The 20,606-nt window shown below is 34.1% G+C and overlaps 1 long non-coding RNA gene across 5 annotated transcripts in view; it reads left to right on the forward strand.

Moving 5' to 3' along the window:
• The window catches only part of LOC128566947 (uncharacterized), a 96,573-nt gene that overhangs the window by 72,433 nt on the left and 3,534 nt on the right, over window positions 1–20,606 (forward strand). For 4 of the 5 annotated variants that reach the window (XR_008374671.1, XR_008374673.1, XR_008374669.1 and 1 more), the window contains exon 4: window positions 2,106–2,178. This is a non-coding gene — a long non-coding RNA (uncharacterized LOC128566947). Of the gene's footprint in view, window positions 1–2,105; window positions 2,179–13,070; window positions 13,209–20,606 lie in introns of all 5 variants that reach the window. The other variant, XR_008374670.1, reaches the window with a different exon arrangement.

Consider the following 20,606-nt stretch of genomic DNA (forward strand, 5'->3'; position numbering starts at 1 on the left):
CGACATATGGGGCTGGCGCCCTACTCCTTTGAGCCACAGGCACCGCCCTACAGATAGGCCTTTTCTATGGCAATTCTGTACCATAAAAATGCACAAAAAATGCACGTGCATTTTCAATGAGGTAAAGTATTTACCAGGAAGTACCAGGTTTTCATGCCTACGGTTGTAGCTGCAGCAACAGCTTCATGAATGTCTTTTTTTTTTTTTTCTATTAATGATCCTTACAATGGGTTCGGAAATGGGCAACCACAGCTGCAGACTCCAATCTGCAGTACATATTCATAAAATGTCATCTTTTCCTTGGGAGTATTTCTCAGATCACCAGTGGCACTTCTTATGGGTTATGTTTGCACTAAACACAATGGAAAAATATGGGAAAACCATGAGAGCTCCACTTTTTACCGTGATAAAGTTTTCTGAGTAGACTAACCCAGAGATAATCAGCTATCGTGTTTTAAGTGGATACTCACCTCAATAGCTAGCAATGGGAGAGGACTACAAAATTATTATAGGAATACATTATGTACTACATTTAATTTTACGCAGTTATGATTTCATATCGTATCTTTATATTCTTTTACATTTCTAATGCAATAGTGCCTATTTATTTGTAAATTTTGATAAATTTTAACTCTATAATTTGTATATAGGAATCCTAAATGGTAAAATAGTATCTATGTGCATGTCTTATGCATTTGTGGCATACTTTTTTTCTTAATGTTTTAGATATTTCTAGACTATAGAGTTTGTGAGTTTTTTCAAATTGTCCCAAATCTCAAAAAAAGTTCCAATATATTTATTGAAAAAAAAATCTGCATGTTAAGTAGACCTGTGCAGTTCCAACCATTGTTGTTCAAAGATCAACTGTAATAAGTGAGAGCATCCTTGCTGTAAAAAGATTTCTAAGATTTATATAAAACATTGACATGAATGTGAATACTTATAGTTCAAGTTTGATATTCTGGCTTAAAAATTAAAAATATATGGACTTTGCACAAAAAAAGAAAATAAAAGAATGGAAGTGAAATAACCCAATTGTTTTCTTCTTGATTTTGGAATAATCATTTAATGTAACTTTATGTCTTAATATTTAAATGATTTTAAACCCCTTCTGAGAAGGGACTGTGCATTTGGCATACTAGTACATAAACTGGTATAATAATGGGGACAATGATAGGTATTCAAGAAAATATTTGTTTAATAAAAAAATTATATACTTAGCCTTTTATATCTGGAAATACATTTTAAATTTTTGTCTGGAAAGTGAGGGTAGGCAAGCCTAATGGACAATTCCTTAATGTAAATGTAATTGATAAATACAAATACATATTTCTTAAGTAATTGCAAATATAGCTTGGTTACATGTTAAAAATTGTGTAGAAACTTGAGACAGGATAGGATAATACATGAAACACAGGCTGCTTAGGTAGGGCATTAGCTACATGTATTTTTCAATCATGGGGAAAATAATTAATGTAGAATACATGACAGTGTGCTCTGAATAAATACTAGAATAGAGAGGCAAATTTCATTGGGTTGTATGCATCACCTTATTCTGTAGTAGAAGTATTGTAGCTTTAGCACAGTCATTTTAATGGTAAGAAAACCATAAAAAAATAGGTTGTCAAGGCTTGAGCTAGAGTGATGGCAATTTCTTGATATCTTTTAGAGAGGAATTTCATTTCTGCATCTGAGTAATCTCAGTAAGGGGAAACTATTTAGGAGTGTCCGTCTTTGCCTGGTGAGTGGAGCGGAGACAGGTAGAGCACACGAAGAGCCAGACCTGCAGGACCCCTGTTTTACTTCTTATCTCAAGGTAGCAAATTAACTTACGTTCTAAGACCTCATAGTTTAGAATTAAACTGTTATATCAAATGATATCATACTCTTTTAAGAGAATAACTATTCTAATATGGAGATAAATGTTGAGAGCAAAATATTTACAAGAATTGGTTTGTTTGGAACTTTGTGTGTTTTTACTATATTTAGAATTAAAATATTTTCTGAATTCTAGTCTTCATCTTTAAGAGTATATTTGTATTTTGCTAGCTTAAGTTTATTGAAACTGAGCTCTGTGTCATTTCATGTTTTCCCTTGACGTGAAGTCAGCCCTACTTTATGAAGACTGGAAGGTGTGCTGCAAGGAACAAAACGTCTGTAAATGCTGCTTTTACCAAGGTAAACACCAAACTTTATGGATTTACTTTTTTTGCTTATACAAGGAAAAACAACTATATATTGAACACAATCAAAATTTTAATGAGATATTGAACTGTTTTGCCATAGTAAGTTGGCACAGGAAAAAAGGCTTATCTTTTCCTCATATTATTATTTGTCTTCTAACCTGTAGCATGGTACTGAACACATTAAGTTTTTGATGTAAAAACAGATTTTATTATGCTTCTTAACGTATTCTAAGATAGAAATAATTATGCATATTATCAGAATCATCAGACATAGAATTTTTTACATGTATTCTCTTTTCTCTAAAAGAAAGTATTTTTTTGTATTCCTTAGGTCTTAATGTGTGTTAAAAAAAAACAAAACCTTGGAGTAAAGTAGCAGCACATAATGGTTTGTGGATTTTGAAAAGGTGCAGGCCATATTGTGCTGCCTCAAAAATACAAGGGTCTGATCTTCTGAAGAAAATGTATTTCTTTTTATGCATAGCTCTTATGATAGCAATGTCAACAGTGCCTTAGCAGCACGTAAATATTGGCGTTAAGATTCTAAAATTATCTCCAGTATTGACTGTGCTGCTGAAGTAAGGTTGGCCACACTCTACAGCTGTGTTTTAATGTATGGTAATGTTACTGATGTGCTTTCAGTTTTATTGATAATATGTTTTCAGTATTACTGATAATCTTTCGTATGGTTCTGTAAAAGTAAATTAATACTAATTATTCAAATGTATGTGTCTCTTGAAATAGTATAATTGCAATTTAATAGTTCTGTTGCGTGCCATCAAGTTTCTGAATGAGTTTATATAATATCAGGAATTTATTTTAATGTACATTTATATTCAACATATATGTTAATTCAGATTTTTAAGATAAAACAAATACTAGTTTTCCCTTTTGAAATTACTTTTAAAAATTTGCATATCTCAAGTAAAGTATAAAATTATACATTTTGAGCAGAACTTAGATAGTTTTTAGTAATATTTCTAACTATTTCTTTATAACTCAAGGGGAAAAAAAGCATCAAAATACATGAATTAAATTCATGAAATCCTGGGACTCAAACCGTACTTAGTCATAACATTAAAGGTAGGAAGAAACCTTACAGAAAATCAACTTACTTATTGGGAGTTAAGGAAACAGAAACTCAAAATGAATACTTTGCTATAGATAACAGATTAGTGCCTTAATTTTATGTCTTCTAAATTTATAATAGTATTTTGTTTTTTCTTGTTTTTATTAAAATGTTTTCTGAAATCCTTAGACAAAGATTTTGTTTGACAAGTCAAAAATATAAAGATCTTGGGCGGCACCTGTGGCTCAAAGGAGTAGGACACCGGCCCCATATGTCGGAGGTGGTGGGTTCAAACCCAGCCCCGGCCAGAAATGTCTAAAAAAAAAATATATATATATATATAAATCTTGTTTACTTTATTATATTCAGTTTTTAACTTCAGAATAAGACCAAATTATGTTTGTAGTTATTAATTTTATAGATGCAAATATAGTCAGAATATTTTAATTTAATTTAAATTTGAAACTAAATGCTTTGTTTCGCTTATTAGTGGTGTTTTTAGTCATTAAATTAAAAAGTGATGTTCAGGATAAGACAGGTATGTTTGTGTAATGTACTATAACTCTGGTGTTATTTTGTATAAGGAGTATCTCATTCTTTTTTATTGTAACCAAGCAGAAAAATCTACAAAATAAAAACAGTTTTTAGTGAACTTCTTTCCCGATCATAACAGTCTATTTTAGAAACCCCCCAAATATTTCAGATGTAATTTAAGAAACTGTATTCAGGGAGTAAAGGACCTCCTGTTTAAATTCTAATTTGAAGGTAAAATATTATATAAAACTAAGTTCTCACGTTTAAAAACAATCTCACTTTTTTCCCAAAAATAAAAAGCAATATGCCATGTATATGTGTGTATGTGTGTGTGTAAATGTATGTATATAAACATGGTGGTGGCTAGAATTAAACGCCAGTTTTTATTTTAAATAAAAATAATCGCCTTGGCACTTTTAAATATCATTTATCAAGCTTGTTTCCTTTATTTCAACCATTGCATGATAGACTCTAACAAGTATGTAATTTTTGGTTCATCTAAAAATATTAGATGCTGAGAAATATTTATTGAATGAATTACAAAGTTTGTTCAATATACTATACAATGTTTTTCAAAATAACTGAGGAGTTAGATTATTTTTGTTGTGGTTCTCATGTTCCTAAATGTATCTTGTCAGGTTTTAGAAAATTATATTTAATCTGTCTTCTAAATGACAAGGAAAAAACCTGCATTTTACATTTATCAAGTGAATCTTTATCTGTACATACTCCAGGTATAAAGGATTATTGGGTGCTATTGTAGCTAAATGGAAATTTTTCTAGTTTTTAATCCTGACAGTGGATTAAAAAAAATTGAAATATCTGAGGTGTAAGAAAATATAGAAAAAATATTGCATTAAAACTTAGAATAATATGCAGTTTTTTTCCAGTCTCTTCTTAGAGAAGAAGAAATAGCCTATCAATTTCTAAGGAAACATACATTTAGGAAACTCAACAGGACTGGAAGTTTTATTGGTAGAGTTAATACACTTACATCTTTGTAAGTATTTAATAATTTCGAAACCTGTAAGGAGCCAATAGAAATAAAACATACTTTTTTCTTTTGTGAGAATCAGGTTTGTAGTGTAAAAACCATATTTATTTATTTATTTATTTATGTATTTATTTTTGAGACAGAGTCTTACTCTGTCAGCTTGACTACCCAGCTAGAGTACAGTGGTGTCATCATAACTCACTGCAGCCTCAGACTCCTGGGCTCAAGGGATCCTCCTGCCTCAGCCTCTCAAGTAGCTGAGACCACAGGCCTGAAGTACCATGCCTGGCTAATTTCTCTGTGTTTAGTAGAGATGAGGGTCTCGGCTCTTGCTTAGGCTGCTCTCAACTCCTGACCTCACGTGGTCCTCCCATTTATGTCTCGCAGCGCGTTAAGATCACTGCAAGAACCACTGTGTTGGCTACTGTTAAATTTAATTTGGCTTTTTATTTTGAAAAAAAAAAAAAAAAAACTAGCTATATGTGGGTATATTTTAAGTGCTAATTTTTCCGTCTCTGGGGAAAAGTATTTTAAACTTTTTAATTTAGGTTTCATTTTAAATCAATGCAAAATAATTCTGATATTGAGCATCTTAAGTTTGGAGCCAACTCAGGACTTCAAGAAAGAGTCTTCAGGAATTAGCAAGAAGGGTATTTCAGTAATTTAGTGTGTATGTCATATTCAAATACAAAACTCAAGATCACACAGATTAATATGTCATAGTAGACTTGAAAATTTAGCCACAAGCTAAATTTCATATTTAACATCAAAAATTTTCTTTAGTCATTTATATTTTTTTGGTTCTCATATAGAGTTACAGATGTTTTTAATCCACTAAATGTCATTAATGATACATACACAAGTTATTCATATGTGGATTAGCAAAATTATGCTTTCATAAACTGTGATTTCTAAGTTAGTATATTTATTTATTTAGAAGTCAGCATTCTAAATCAAATTGTATTTTTTTCCTTTTGCAGGTGGATATTACTATCTGTTCCTCATGGAAAAAGTTTTTTCTAAGTGTTATTTCTCCTTGAATATTATCAAAAAGGAGAAAAATTAGTGTTTTAAACTTTTGAGATTGATGTCTTTAGTAAGTACTTAGATATATCACTTGAATATCTGAGAAGAGAAATAAGAAATCATCATCAGTACATTCCCTTTTACTAAAAACTTATTTTTTTTACACTTGTCAAAGAATTACTTACAACTTCTGTTTTATTACAAGTGGCTTGAGTTCCTTTAATGCAGAACTAACTCCTCCACCAGAAACTTGAGTTTATGTTCTTGCTTATTTAAAATACATCTTAGGTATTTCTAAAATTCTTTTTAAAGGCTTAGTGCTGAGAAATACATTAGCAAAATAAATGCTTAAAACTTTTGTGTTAAAATTACTAGGCGGGATGACAAGTTAATTGCTGCTTTTTGTTTTTATTATACTGAAATTAAATGCAACATTTATAATTTCTATTTGGATTTATTTCTTGATTTTTTAATACATGGAATTCATGTGAAAACTATATGAACAATGACTTAGTGTATTGATGAGAATAAATCCTATCTTAATTCTCTAGGACTTTGAATAGCCTGATATTTTTCTTGTGATTAAACCTTTTTGTTTTGAAGAAATGTAACTGACTAAAGAATCTTGTTACTACTTATATTTATCATGTGCTATAGGTTTAGATTTTTGTCTGAGAAATTCTGACACAAAAGGAAAATTTTAAGCCATTTTTACACTAATATTTCTCTATGGGATTAATTTATAATCATATGTATTCTATATATTTTTTTCATAACACTAACTTTGTTTTACCTACTTACCATGAATGGGTCTACTAAAGAGTATGTTTACCGAACAAATGCAATCAATGTAACCTGGTTCTCTGTACCCTCAGTGAAAATAAAATAAAATAAGTAAGAATATCATTAGGAAGTGGTAGAAACTTTTAAATTGCTCCATAGTTTTCTTCTTTCCATGTTTTATTATTTAATAATTTTAGAAAATGCTTACAATTAGGGATCTAACATTTTCAGAGATAAAAGTTCTTATAGCACCATGAAACTTTATCTTTTGACTTAATAGCTGTGACAGTAACTATAGAGAAATTTTTTTAAGTTCCTATGTATTTAAAAATACCAAGTTGAGAAAGTTTAGGTATATCTTCTATTAAAAGAACTTATACATTCCAGCTTAGTCTATATAGATTTTTACATCAGTTTGTTTATATTTTTATTAATGTCTTTTCTAGAGTGTGAAAATGTTAATATTTGATAAGCAGCATTAAAAGTAGATTTGAAAGATACAGAAAAAGGCACAAATTCTTGTATGTATTCTTCTACTTAGGTGCTGAATAAAACAGATAAATCCTAGGCTCATGGAGCTTACAGTCTGGGTTTGGGGGATGAGTAAGAAATGGACAAGAACCTGATAGGTGCTGTATACAGTACGTCAGAGAGTGTTATGTGCTATGGGGACAGTAAAGTCAGGAAGGTGGCAGTGCTGCAGTAAAGTTATTTGGAAGGCTGGAGAGACATATTTTTAAATCACAGAGGAACAAAGACCTAAAAACAGCAAGGAGCAAACCATGTAAGTATCAGGGAGAAGAGCATCTCCAGTGGATGACAGCAAATAGAAAGCTGCTGAGGCTTTTTTTTGTACAAGGAACAGCAAGGGAATGTGTGTGGCTGTGATCAAATGTATAAGAGAGAAAGTAGTAGATAATAGGATCAGAGTTTATAAGGACCAGATGTTATAGCTATTTAAACTTTTATGTAATAGTTTAATCTAGAGATTCAGTTTTCTATACTTCTTTAAAACAACCCTGACAATTATATGTGCCTCAGCCTACTTGACCTTTGCAGATAGAATATTTTTATGAATCTGATTTGAGGTTAGACCTCCCACCCGAGACCATTTAGAATAAAAACAAAATGTTGAAATAAGTGGTTAGTATATGTGTGATGATCATGTTTTTAGAAATTTGTGATTTCATGGCTCTGAAATTGTTTTCCACTTGATCAATTTAACTGGAGTCAAAAACAATAGCTCTGGCTGGGCTGATGGCTCACACCTGTAATCCTAGCACTCTGGGAGGCCAAGACAGGTGGATTGCCTGAGCTCACGGGTTTGAGACCAGTCTGAGCAAGAGTGAGACCCCGTCCTTAAAAAATAGCCGGACATTGTGGCAGGCACCTATAATCCCAGCTACTCGGGAGGCTGAGGCAAGAGTTATTGAGCCCAAGAGTTTGAAGTTGCTTATAAACTGTGATGCCATGGCACTCTACCCAGGGTGACAAAATGAGACTCCAAAAAAAAAAAAAAAAAAAAGGCTCTAAAAGACATTTTGAATTTGTTTGTATTTGTCATTTACTCAAACCACACTTGTCTTTGATTCCTTCATCCTTGAAATTTTACTATAATTATTTTGTTATTCCTGTTCAGCAGCATGTTAGGAGTCTTTGCCTGTAATTGTTTTAGGCTAACAACATTATCCTCTATAGTTTATACTACTAAATCTTACTAAAATGTTGCTTTTTTTTTTTTAATTTTAAAAGTCATCTTTATTTTCTCTGTCTTGATTAATCAGTGAATATGAAGAAGTAAAAATAATTTATTAGAACCAAGAAGTAATGGTTTTAGGGGCTACTAATAAGGACTTTGGATATCAGGTTTAGTTGAGGCAGAAAATAGCAGACCCAAGTGCTAGAGTTTTCTAGCCCAGGGACAACAAAATTCAAGGTAAAACATAATCCACTATAAGATAAATGGTCATAATTAAATACCAGATTTTTTTTTTTTAAATCTTCCATTTTATTATTTTTTATTTTTTTATTTTTACATATACATGTATTTATTAGGTTTCCATTTTTTTGCCTTCACAAAATTAACCAGGCTTAAATTTTAATAACAATGTTTAAGGACTAGAAACAAAAACCTCATAAAGAACAAATACAGTCAAAAGGAATATTTCAATACTGCTACATTGAAATATTAAGCAATAATGATAATAATGCAAAGAAAGTATCGTTCACATTGTCAAATAAGAGTATGTCTGTTATAGAATGCTTTGACTCTGAGATTCAGTATGGAGTCACCAGTTAACTTCTTATTTTTTTTTAAGTCTCAAAAAATAGACAACTAATATTTATAAATAAAAATAAAAGATAATTTAAAAAAACATCATGCCAAATCTTATAGACAATAGAAAAAGAAGAAATACTTCAAAATCATTCTACTTGATCTGAGTACACCTGATACTAAAATTGGAGAAAATATATTGTTATAAAGGGAAATTACAAACATATGTCACTTATAAGTGAGGATGCAATATCCTAAACCACATATTAACAAATTGAATTAAAAATTAATGTTTAAATAATGTACTTTGGTCAAAATTAAATCCAATTTATGTGGGAATTAGTCCCTATTTTCTTTTCTTGTTTTTTTCTTTTTTTTCTTTTCCTTTCCCTCACCTCTTCCCTCCTCCTCTGTCTGGTCTCCCCTTTTCCTATGTTATAAAATTCAGACTCCATGTCTTGGTGCCTCATGATCATGTCCCAACCTTTTCTAAATTGTTCAGTTTTTCTTGAAATGATCTCTAGTCCGGATCCATGCATTTTTCTATCTCTGTATCTTTATGCCATTTTTTTCACCCTAGTTTTCCCTCAGCTAATTCCTGTACATTTTTCAAAATTAGGCCAAATCTCTCATATGTGCTAAGTTTTCCTTGACTTTACTAGACTGGTATTAACCATTCTTCCCATGGTACGAACATATTATTTCTGTAGTTCTTAGCCTTTTTCTCACACCTGAGATATATAACACTTCTTTCATTAATTGTACCTCATTTATTTGTACATATTTTAAAGGTATTAGCAATGTGAATAAAAATTTAAGGAACAAAATGAAGAAAGGAGGTAGACTAGAACACCTAGAACTTCAGAACACAGCAGCCTGGGTCGGACGCCATGGCTCAACGCCTGCAATCCTGCTCTCTGGGAGGCTGAGACGGGCAGATCACCTGTGCTCACAAGTTCTAGACCAGCCTGAGCAACAGTGAGACCCTGGTCATTATAAAAATAGCTGGGTGGCAGGAGCCTGTAATCCCAGCTATTTGGGAGACTGAGGCAAACGAATCGCTTGAACCCAAGAGTTTGAGGTTGCACTCCTCCAAGGGTGACAAAGTGAGACTCTGTCTCAAAAAAAACCTAGCAACCTAAATGTCATATCCCAAAGTTTATCCCTAATTTTATGCCAACAAATTATATACTTGGGTTTTTGTATTTCCTAAATAGTACGTGTGAGCCAGATATAGTATATTTCTAGGATTTAAAGCACATTAGAAGAATAGTCATTTATAGTTTTACAATATTATAAAATTACTTTAAAAATATGCTCTTTTTCCCAGCACTTGGAAGGCCAAGGCAGGTTTGAGACCAGCCTGAGCTAGAGCAAGACCCCATCTCTAAAAATGGCTGGGCGTTGTGGAGGGCACCTGTAGTTCCTGCTACTCGGGAGGCTAGGCAAGAGAATTGCTTGAAGACCAAGAGTCAGAGGTTGCTGTGAGCTAACGTCACAGCACTCTACTGGGGGCAACAAAGTGAGACTGTCTCAAAAAAAGAAAAAAGCAAAAAAACAAAAAGTATATTTTTTAAGAAATAATCCAATGTGTTTATGACAGTATTACTGAAGTGTCCAGTAGTAAGAGGCTAATTAACATGCCCAATAGAATACTATGCAACGATTTAAGATAATCCAGGTGAATAATGAGCTAAATTCATGAGCAAGTAAATAAAAAGTTATCAAATAGTATGAACAGATTTACTAGAACAATACATATGAAAAACTGTTACCACTGGTTTACTCTGGGTAAGAGATGAATCTTACTGAGGAGGGAGGGACCTTATTTTCTTGATTATAACTAAGCATGTATGACTTTTATAACGGGGAAATGTTTCTCAAAAAGGAAAAAAATCCTTAAACAAAAATGGTTATTTGAAGCAATTTTACCCACTTTAGAAATCTGTAGGCAATCCTACTATGTTGAAGAACTAAGTTTTCTTTTTTTTCTTTCTTTCTTTAAATAGTCTCACTTTGTCACTCTGAGTAGAGTTTTGTTGCGTCAGAGCTCACAGCAACCTCAGACTCTTGGGCTTAAGCGATTCTCTTGCCTCAGCCTCCCAAGTAGCTGGGCTTACAGGAGCCCACCACAACACCCAGCTATTTTTTTTGGAGACAGGGTTTTGATCTTGCTCAGGTTGGTCTCAATCCCATGAACTCAGGCAGTCCACACACCCAGAGTGCGAGGATTATAGTCGTGAGCCATCATGCCCAGCTTACTCTTAAGTTTTCAAAGCAATATTGAAAAGGAATTCAAGAATCACTTCTAGAATTCTTGGTTGACAGGTTTCACTTGCTCAGGTTGGTCTCAATCCCATGAACTCAGGCAGTCCACACACCCAGAGTGCGAGGATTATAGTCGTGAGCCATCATGCCCAGCTTACTCTTAAGTTTTCAAAGCAATATTGAAAAGGAATTCAAGAATCACTTCTAGAATTCTTGGTTGACAGGTTTCACTATCATTTCCTAACTCACCCTCAAAACTTTCAAAAGGTAAGCGTAAGAAAAGGGATATGCGAATCTAATTTTGAAGTTATATTAATAAAGTAAAGTAATACGAATCTGGTATATTTTATAGTGATAAATATTTGATAATGCAATGAAACTTTCAGAGCTAAAAGTAAAGAATTTGTTTTTCAAAGAAATTTCAGTTTTTGTTATAAAAGTAATATGTATACATAGAAGCCTCAGGAAAAGCAGAGATTCTATTTTAAAATCACAATTTTTTTTTTTTTTTTTTTAAGGAACATGAGCCAAAGTTTTATTCATTTCACTTCTTGCTTTTTTCTTTTTTTTAAAGAGACAGAGTCTCACTCTGTCACCCTTGGTAGAGTGCCGTAGTGTCACAGCTCACAGCAACCTTCAGCTCCTGGGCTCAGATGATTCTCTTGCCTCAGCCTCCCGCATAGCTGGGACAACAGGCACCTGCCACAATGCCCAGCTATTTTTTGTTGCAGTTTGGCCGAGGCCAGGTTTGAACCACCTTCGGTATATGGGGTTGGCGCCCTACCCACTGAGTCACAGGTGCCGCCCAAGAAATTTCTTATAAAGCCCACAATTCTTATGAAGCTCAATATTGTAAGGTATCTATCCAGTTAAAAATACTTGATTTTGTGATAAAGACCCTGTACGTTTTTTCAGATAAATTTCTCGAGACTGACTCTACTGACTTAACAACCAGAGGTGTGAGTTATTCACAGATTCTCAAAGGGTTTCAAGGAACCTACTTGGTGCAGGACTGTGGTGCTGCGTGACCAGAAACTCAAATCTTAAGAAGTTACTGTCTGAGTGGTTCGAACCTGCCACACTCGGCATATGGGACCACAGGCACCACCCCCCATTTCTTGCATTTGAAGTACTCTTCGATGACATCCTTGGCCTGAGATTCTTTGCCATAATCCTTTTTAAAAATTATATGCAATTTCTTATTAACATTTAGAAATTCCACTAAGTTCATAAGCATTACTCACAAACAAGCTTTAATAATTAACTGTGCCTTATGAGAGTGCATCACGTCACTGACATTTGTTATGGCCTTAACAGCTTCAGTGTCCATAGGGCTCGTAACATGGCTTTGCTATTGCCAGCTTTTTAAAAATTTCTGCCGAAACACATTTTTTTTAATCCAAAGGCAATTACTATTAGTAGCCTCATATTCTCTTCTAGTTGCATACTTGGATTAGTGAATTTCTTTTTTTTTTTAATAGAGACAGAGTCTCACTTTATCGCCCTCGGTAGAGTGCCGTGGCCTCACACAGCTCACAGCAACCTCCAACTCCTGGGCTGAAGCAATTCTCCTGCCTCAGCCTCCCGAGTAGCTGGGACTACAGGCGCTCGCCACAACGCCTGGCTATTTTTTTTTTTTTTTTTTTGGTTGCAATTCAGCCGGGGCCGGGTTTGAACCCGTCACCCTCTGTATATGGGGCCGGCGCCTTACCGACTGAGCCACAGGCGCTGCCCGGATTAGTGAATTTCTTAATTCACTACTGTTCCAGGGACTAGAAAGAGCGCCTGCTTCTAAAGAAGAGATGTGGTGATATGCTTCTGGCTCAGAGTTTTTCCTACTTGAGTTTTATGTTAAAAATACTACTAACTTTATAATCCATTTTGTAATATTAAACTTTAAAAATGTATAAAACTAGGATTTTTTTTTCCCTGAAGATTGAGGATACAAGAAGGTGCGCCTTTTTTACTCCTTGGCTGCTTCCTCAACCTGCATGTCCTCTCCAAGGGAACCTTTCCATAGTGAGAAGAGCATTTTGAGGCAAGGGAGATTATGGAAGTGTTTAGACCAGGAAGGTAAGAAAAATAACTATAGAAATATGCGTGCAGCTCAAAATTTGTTGAAAGAGAAATGTTAGGCCAGTGTATTAAATTATGAATTTTTTTCTTTTGTACCCTGATAGTTACATTAAATTTATCAAAAAGCTATGTTCTAAATTATAGAATTCACCCTTGATATTCAAAAGACATTTCTTACCATTAATGACAGCTAATTATAATGTATATCTCTGTTTAAGCATATTTATGCTTATAAAATGTAACATGACATTAATAAATGAACTAAGTAAATGTTTGGCCTATCTATTACAATGACTTTCTCAGAATTGGACCAATTCAGAATGTAAAGAAAAGTGATCTGTCTCAACTCATTTTTCTCACATTAATTTTTTTGATATAGCTACATTTAAGAGCAATAGTAATTTAACTTAGATAGGTGGGATTAGAATCTGAGAAACAACTGGGCTAATAAAACAAAGAAACTTATGTTTTGGAGGTTTAAAAGTCTGAGTCTATGTTGGAGAAGAGTGTTTATCACCAACACAGGTCTGTAGTACTGATTTCTGGTCAAATCCTCTGGTATGCCACTTTTGTCAGCATTTTATTGTGTCCTTTGAAAAGTTAAAATAAGAAATAGGCTTGAGTCTTAGGAATGTTTAGATACTACCAAAACCCAAGGAATTTGGAGCTTTAAGAATTGATAATTTGTTCTTTCTGGAAAGCGCTATATAGGCATAATGTCAGGGAAAATGTGTAATTTTAAAAATATTTCTTGTGTTCTGTTCATAAAGAAACTAAATGTCTTCAATATTGTCTTTATTTCCAATAATATCAGATGGTCTTGGTTTCTGTTTAATTTGGAATCTATAGGTAAGGGATTCAACAAATTTCAAAACTAACACGCACGTTCTTCATTTGTTTAGGTTAAATTCTTCGTATTTTTTATTTTGTTTTGTTTTTTGAAACCAGGTCTCACTGTGTTACCCAGGCTGTTCTCAAACTCCTGGGCTCAAGTGATCTTCCTGTCTCAGCCTCATAAGTAGCTGGGGTTACAGATGTGCACCATAGCACTTGGCTAATTAAACTTGGTGTGTGGCTCACCTAAGGCCGTAAATATAAATGTGACCCAACTAAAGAGCATTCAGACAATGGAAAAAGTAAGAAGTGTTTGAATGTTGTAAAGAGTGGCTGTGGAGATACTGAGAACTTGCTAAGAAAAAATCAGACTTGTTTATTATTTATTGTACTGCCAGGCAAATTGTTTTAGGGAAGCAAATACAAATTAAAACAAGGGCTTCCTACCAATTACGGATGTGTGCATTATAGAAATGATCGCCTTCCAAGGACCTTAAAATTGGTGAAATAGGAAAAACACTAATATTAGTCAATTTAAAAGGCAATTAGATTTAAAAGGCATCTTTTGAGGGCGGCGCCTGTGGCTCAGTGAATAGGGCGCCGGCCCCATATGCCAAGGGTGGCAGGTTCAAACCCAGCCCCGGCCAAACTGCAACAACAACAAAAAAAAAGGCATCTTTTGAAACGAAAATCAATATATCAACTTAAAGAAATCCTTGCTTTAAAAATGTGAGGCATTTGTGCTCATTAGCATAAGGTGGACAATTTTTAACTTAAGAAAATAGTAGGGAAATTCGGGATTTTTTTATTTCCTAACAGTTTTTACTAGAAATAAGCGTAGTTTTAACAACTGACATTATCTAAGAAAGGTACTCTGGAGAAACTTAAAATTAAGTTTTCTAGAAGCAAATGTCATTTGCCTAAGACCAGTGAAATAACAAGGTTAATGAAAATATTTCTAAAAGTTTTTTTAAATTAGCATTTGTCTTCAAGAAGAATTTTTTCTTATAGTAAGTTGGAAATCCAATATTGAGCTGGATCATTAAGTAATCATTTCCCTCTTAAGACTTCAAAGGAGAATAAAGGTAGTGAATTTGGATAAACACAGGAAGGAATCCCACAAAAATACTGTAATCATACAGTTTTGATTTGAGAAGAATTGAGTTGTATGCCAACGGGGCATTCTCTGATGTTTATATTCTAGGCTGTTCAGACATGATCAAGACTGCAGAGCTGTAGCTTGGGTTTAGAATTACCAGTCTTGGAATTTTTTTCTATAGTAAAATATAGAGGAATTTAGCTTCAGTTGGAGCTTTTCTTACCATACCAGAGATATAATAGGTGCTCAGTTATTTGTTAAATGGACTGTTCCTAGGAAGATCAATCTCACTGAGGTTGGCAGTGGCTCTAGTTGGTTCTGGCATCAAAAATGCACGAAATACTCAATTCTGTACTATCTTTGCCAATTTTTTTGAGCCTAAATTGTTGTTGAGACTTGATTAAACTATTACAGCTTTGCTGAGAAGATTATTTTTGTAACATCTTTTAATGAAATTCAGGCTTCTTACTTTTGATAGCTAAGTACTTTTTAAACAACCCTGGCTCTCTTTTAAATTATATTTATAAACTCATTTAATCCTTACAACTACTCCACGAGAGAGGTACATTGTTCTGCTCGTGCTATAGGTAAGGAAACAGTCACAGAGAAATAGCATCCCTAATGTCATAACTAGCAAATGGGGGGAGTCAAGGTTCAGGCTCAGATGGTTGCATCACAAAGTTCATGGTCTTAGGAATTACATCTAAAGCCTCTTCATATAGCCAACAAGAGGCTACAGAGACAAAACTACATTCAGTATTAAGCTAGATAATGCTTGAAATGATAGTGATCCTTTACTTTTAGGTAGCACTTACATCATTCTCTTGTTTAATATTGTGAATCATAATAGCCCAGATCTTTACACTATTTTCATTACAATAGAAATCAGGGAGATACGGCACTGGCCCCACATGCCAGAGGTGGCAGGTTCAAACCCAGCCCCGGCCAAAAACTGCAAAAAAAAAAAAAAAAGAAAGAAGAAATCAGGGAGATAGTCATAGTGGCTTTCCAAAACTGGTTTTAGAAGGGAGAATATTAGAGACAAACATTTTCTTACATATTATCTCCTTTGATTGACCTTATGGTTTCTTTATAGTTGTTTTAAGACAACTCCACAATCAAAGGCAACCTTGCTTTGGCTAATGAATTTATATTAGCTTGTATGTTAAAAATCCAACTAGAACCGCAGTTTCTTGCTGTCTATTTCTACCTCATAGAAAAAAACTTTTCCCTTGCATCTCTTCCCACCAGGATCATGGGGTGCAGCCCCTTTTCCTGACACTGCATTTGTCTTCTGGCTGTTTTCCCAGACTCAGCTCTACCTATTGACCCAAGGCCACTAGCTTGCCTACATCCATAGCATTCACATGCTTTGCCCTGCTTTGGGGAGTCATCTGGCTTCTGGACTCTCATTTACATAGATCTAAAGTTGATAATTCCTTTTTTTTTTTTTTTAACTTTTCATCTTGTTTTATTTCCTGACTTAGTTTATAATGTTTTTATATGAAATGTGCTACTTAAATTTTCATAATTATAATTTACTCAATATAGAATATATACTTTTATAATTTATGGTATTTGTTTTTAGTTACCATGATTTCCTTGCATATATAAGGAAAATATTCAATTAATTTAATCTGATTCAATTAACTTGGCAATTTTAAGAGGTAAATAAGAATTTTTAAAATTCTTTTATCAATAAACAACTATAATTTAGAGCCTCCTCTGTTTTAAAGATGTTTAATATCAATAGTTTTGTATTTAGTTTCTCTCAATTCAAAAGATAAAAGTTCTCGTAGAAATAATAAGTTGTTCTTATGCTATTTTGATTGTTTCTTGCTTTTGTAGGGGGGGAGAAAACTTAAAAGTTAAGATTCATTGAAGAATTAAAAATAACATGTAAAATGAAGTAAATAAAATTAGAAGTGAAAATGAGGCTGGGTTCAGTGACTCATACCTGTAATCCTAGCACTCTGGGAGGTGAGGAGGGTGGATTGCCTGAGCTCACAGATTAGAGACCAGCCTAAGCCAGAGCAAGACCCCGACCCTGAAAATTAGCCAGACATTGTGGTGTGCGCCTGTAGTCCCAGCTACTCTGGAGGCTGAGGCAACAGAATTGCTTGTGCCCAAGAGTTTGCTGTGAGTTGTGATGCCACAGCACTCAACCAAGGGAGACAAAATAAGACTCACTCAAGAGAAAGAAGTGAAAAGGTTCATTAGATTAATTTGGTCATTCTAGGCAGGAGAATGTGCAAGTTATTTTCTGCTGCTTTGTCCTCATTTTTTAAATTGTGGACAGTGAAACCTCCATTACCATTACTTAATTCTCATTCAGTAACATGCACAGCTTTCATTCATTCAACAAGTCAGTTCCTGTTACTTGGCTCTTCAGTGTCATCAGGATGCATTTTACTAAGGTAATCATTGAACATGTATGAGAAACTCAAGCTTTCCTAGTGGTTTATAAGGCCGTGAAATAAAGCAGAATAAAAGGTTATAATGCAGCATATAATTTGTGTTTGTATTATGCTAAAGAAGTATTTAGGTAGCTTGGTAACTTTGCCAGAGGAATGACAATGTAAACAGGAACTTAGACTGTCTCTTGGAGAAATTGAGTATGTGCATATTCAAATACTGGAAAGTTGTCTCTGCCATGGGTTAGATGTAAGGCATTAAGAAAAGATGCTCTTTTCTACCCTTTCAGTTTTTTTTTTTTTTTAATTAAATCATAGCTGTGTACATTAATGCAATCATGGGGTACAAAGTGCTGGTTTTATATACAATTTGAAATATTTTCATCACACTGGTTAACATAGCCTTCACAGCATTTTCTTAGTTATTGTGTTAAGACATTTATATTCTACATTTAGTGAGTTTCGCATGTACCCCTACCCTTTAAGTTTTAACTAACATTGAATTTGGCTTGGTCTTGTCCCAAGCTTTTGTTGTCTTCAGTATCACCTCATAATTCTGGAAATTATGTATTTAACTTTGCCATTATAGAAAAAAAAAGTTATGTTTCTCTTACCCTTTGCCAGATCAACACCTTGACTATATGAGACATGGCTCACAAAAAGGAAAACTATCCCCCCGGAACATGGAAAAGCGAAGTTGCTGTAAATGAAGAAAATTAGATTTTTAAAGTTTTATTAGACAATACATTTAATTGGATCAATAGAGCAATCTGGAATGCTGAATAAGTTTGAAGTTTACAATCATTATAAACCTTATTTTAATATTTCCTAATACAATTTTAATAAAAATTTCAGTATTCAAATGTATTTTCTTGCCAATAAAGAGTATGCAGGATATCATTAAACTTCACGAGTGAAGCTCTAACAGTAGTCTCCTCTTTGCCTTCCTCATTTTTAGATACATGCAGTTAATTCTGGTTCCAAAATAATAAAGTGGAAAATTCTAGAAATAAGTGATTCTTAGATATTAAATTGTGACCCATTCTGACTAGCCTGATGAAATCTCACACCATCCATCCCAGGACCCAAGAATGTTGCTTTGTCCAGTTTATCTACATTGCAAACGCCACCTGCCCATCACTCACTCAGTAGCTTTATTCCAAAGTGAATTATATTATTCATAATTTCACTAAACATTTGAAAGATGTATAATCCAAAGGATTCAAATTACAAACCTTTTCAGTAGTGATCTATTGGTTTTAAGCAAGGCCATATACTTATAAATTTCTCCTAGTTCCAAAAATTGTCTGGTTCAAAGGAGATGGGCTTGCTTTGATCATGGCTAGTAATGGAGTAGGAAAGTTATTCATATGCAAATATAATTTTAATAGTGTGATCATCTGAGGTCGTGATAATTTTTGAGGTTTAAAACTCTGTAAATGAGAATAAATATAGTTGTGTTTCATCAAAAATAGTTATTAAAATGTGTACTACTTTAAATGGCTTGAGAGTTTTGTTTGCATTTTTCAAGTGAGATAATCTTTGTTATTAAGGGCCTATTCTAAGCCAGTACTTGACTATAGTCTAAAAGATAGTACCTGCCAGCAAAGAATTTTTAACCTAGATGGGAGTATTATACTAACATACAAAAACACCTGTAGAAAAATGGAGTGTAAACTCTTGCTAACTTAAAGTATGATAAAAGCTGAAAAGATACATGAACTTAAACTCAATCAGAGAAGACTTAAGAGGAGGCAGAAGATAGTTGAGCTTTAAAGTGAATAAGATTGATGAGGTAATATGAAGGAATGATAACTTGCAAGTGCAGAAAACGACATAAATTAAGTCATGGTCAAGTAAGAAGTAGCAAAGTAGGTACGGTAGAATGGAGGCAGAGAGGAGATTTTGGAGCATAGGTAGGAAAGTGAGTACAACCCTTTTGAGATGGATTTCCCTTCCTTTGCATAAGGTACCCTTGTTTCTAACCAAAATGAGTATTCAAATTGCCTTCCAGCCTTTTAAGAGCCAGGGTGTGATGCTTTGGGGGTTGGGGGGTGGTGGAGCTTATAAGAAATCATGGAAGAAAGTCTAGGCTTTCAATAAGGTAGATTTACCCTAAACAATTAGGGGATCTGTGGCTTTTAACTCAGTAAATCAGGTGGGAAATACAGAAAGGGCTGCATAACCATAATTTTGTACCGAGGTGTATTTACCCTAGGTAAGGTTGACTTTACCACTATGGGAATGATTATGAATTAATACCATAATAATGTTAAGCCAAAGGGAAATAATCCTTTCCAAACCTATTTGATTTTTCTGTAAGACTTAGTTATTTACTCCTAGAATGTCCTTTCTATCACTTTTTTTTTTTGAGACAAAGTCTCAGTATGTCGCCCTGGGTAGAGTGCGGTGACATCACAGCTCACAGCAACCTCAAACTGTTGGGCTTAAGCGATTCTCTTGCCTCAGCCTCCCAAGTAGCTGGGACTACAGGCGCCCGGCTGTTTTGGGGGTGTGGGTGTCACATTGTTTGGCAGGCCCGGGCTGGATTCCAACCTGCCAGCTCCAGTGTATATGGCTGCGCCCTAGCTGCTGAGCTACAGGTGCCGAGCCCCTTCTCTCACTTTCAACTCAATATTAGGCTACCTATCGCCTATAAGAAATTTTCCCAGTCCACCTTTTCCTCAGCCAAGAGTGCTGTATCTCTGTTTTGTGCTTCCATCTCTCAGAACAGTTGATGCATTCATTCTGCCTTGTGGGAGGAGCCGTCTTTCTCTTCATTGCGTATTTTGCAAACCTAGCACAGTGTCTCAAGCATAGTGGGTACTTAATAAATGGCCATTGATTGCTGAATACCAGCTAGATAAATATAAAAATACACAGGTTCTTTCCTGGTAATTTGGAAATTCTCTACCTTTCACTACTTAGCAGGGCTACTTTCTTTCTGCATTCCCTATTACAATTCGTGCCTCAAGTTTTAGGTACCTCAAAAGGTCAGAAACTTACATGAAACATCAGGCTAGTGAAATGTGGTATCTTTTTGAGAGC

The sequence above is a fragment of the Nycticebus coucang genome, chromosome 15 (assembly GCF_027406575.1).
Source record: "Nycticebus coucang isolate mNycCou1 chromosome 15, mNycCou1.pri, whole genome shotgun sequence".
Classification (NCBI taxonomy): Eukaryota; Metazoa; Chordata; class Mammalia; order Primates; family Lorisidae; genus Nycticebus; species Nycticebus coucang.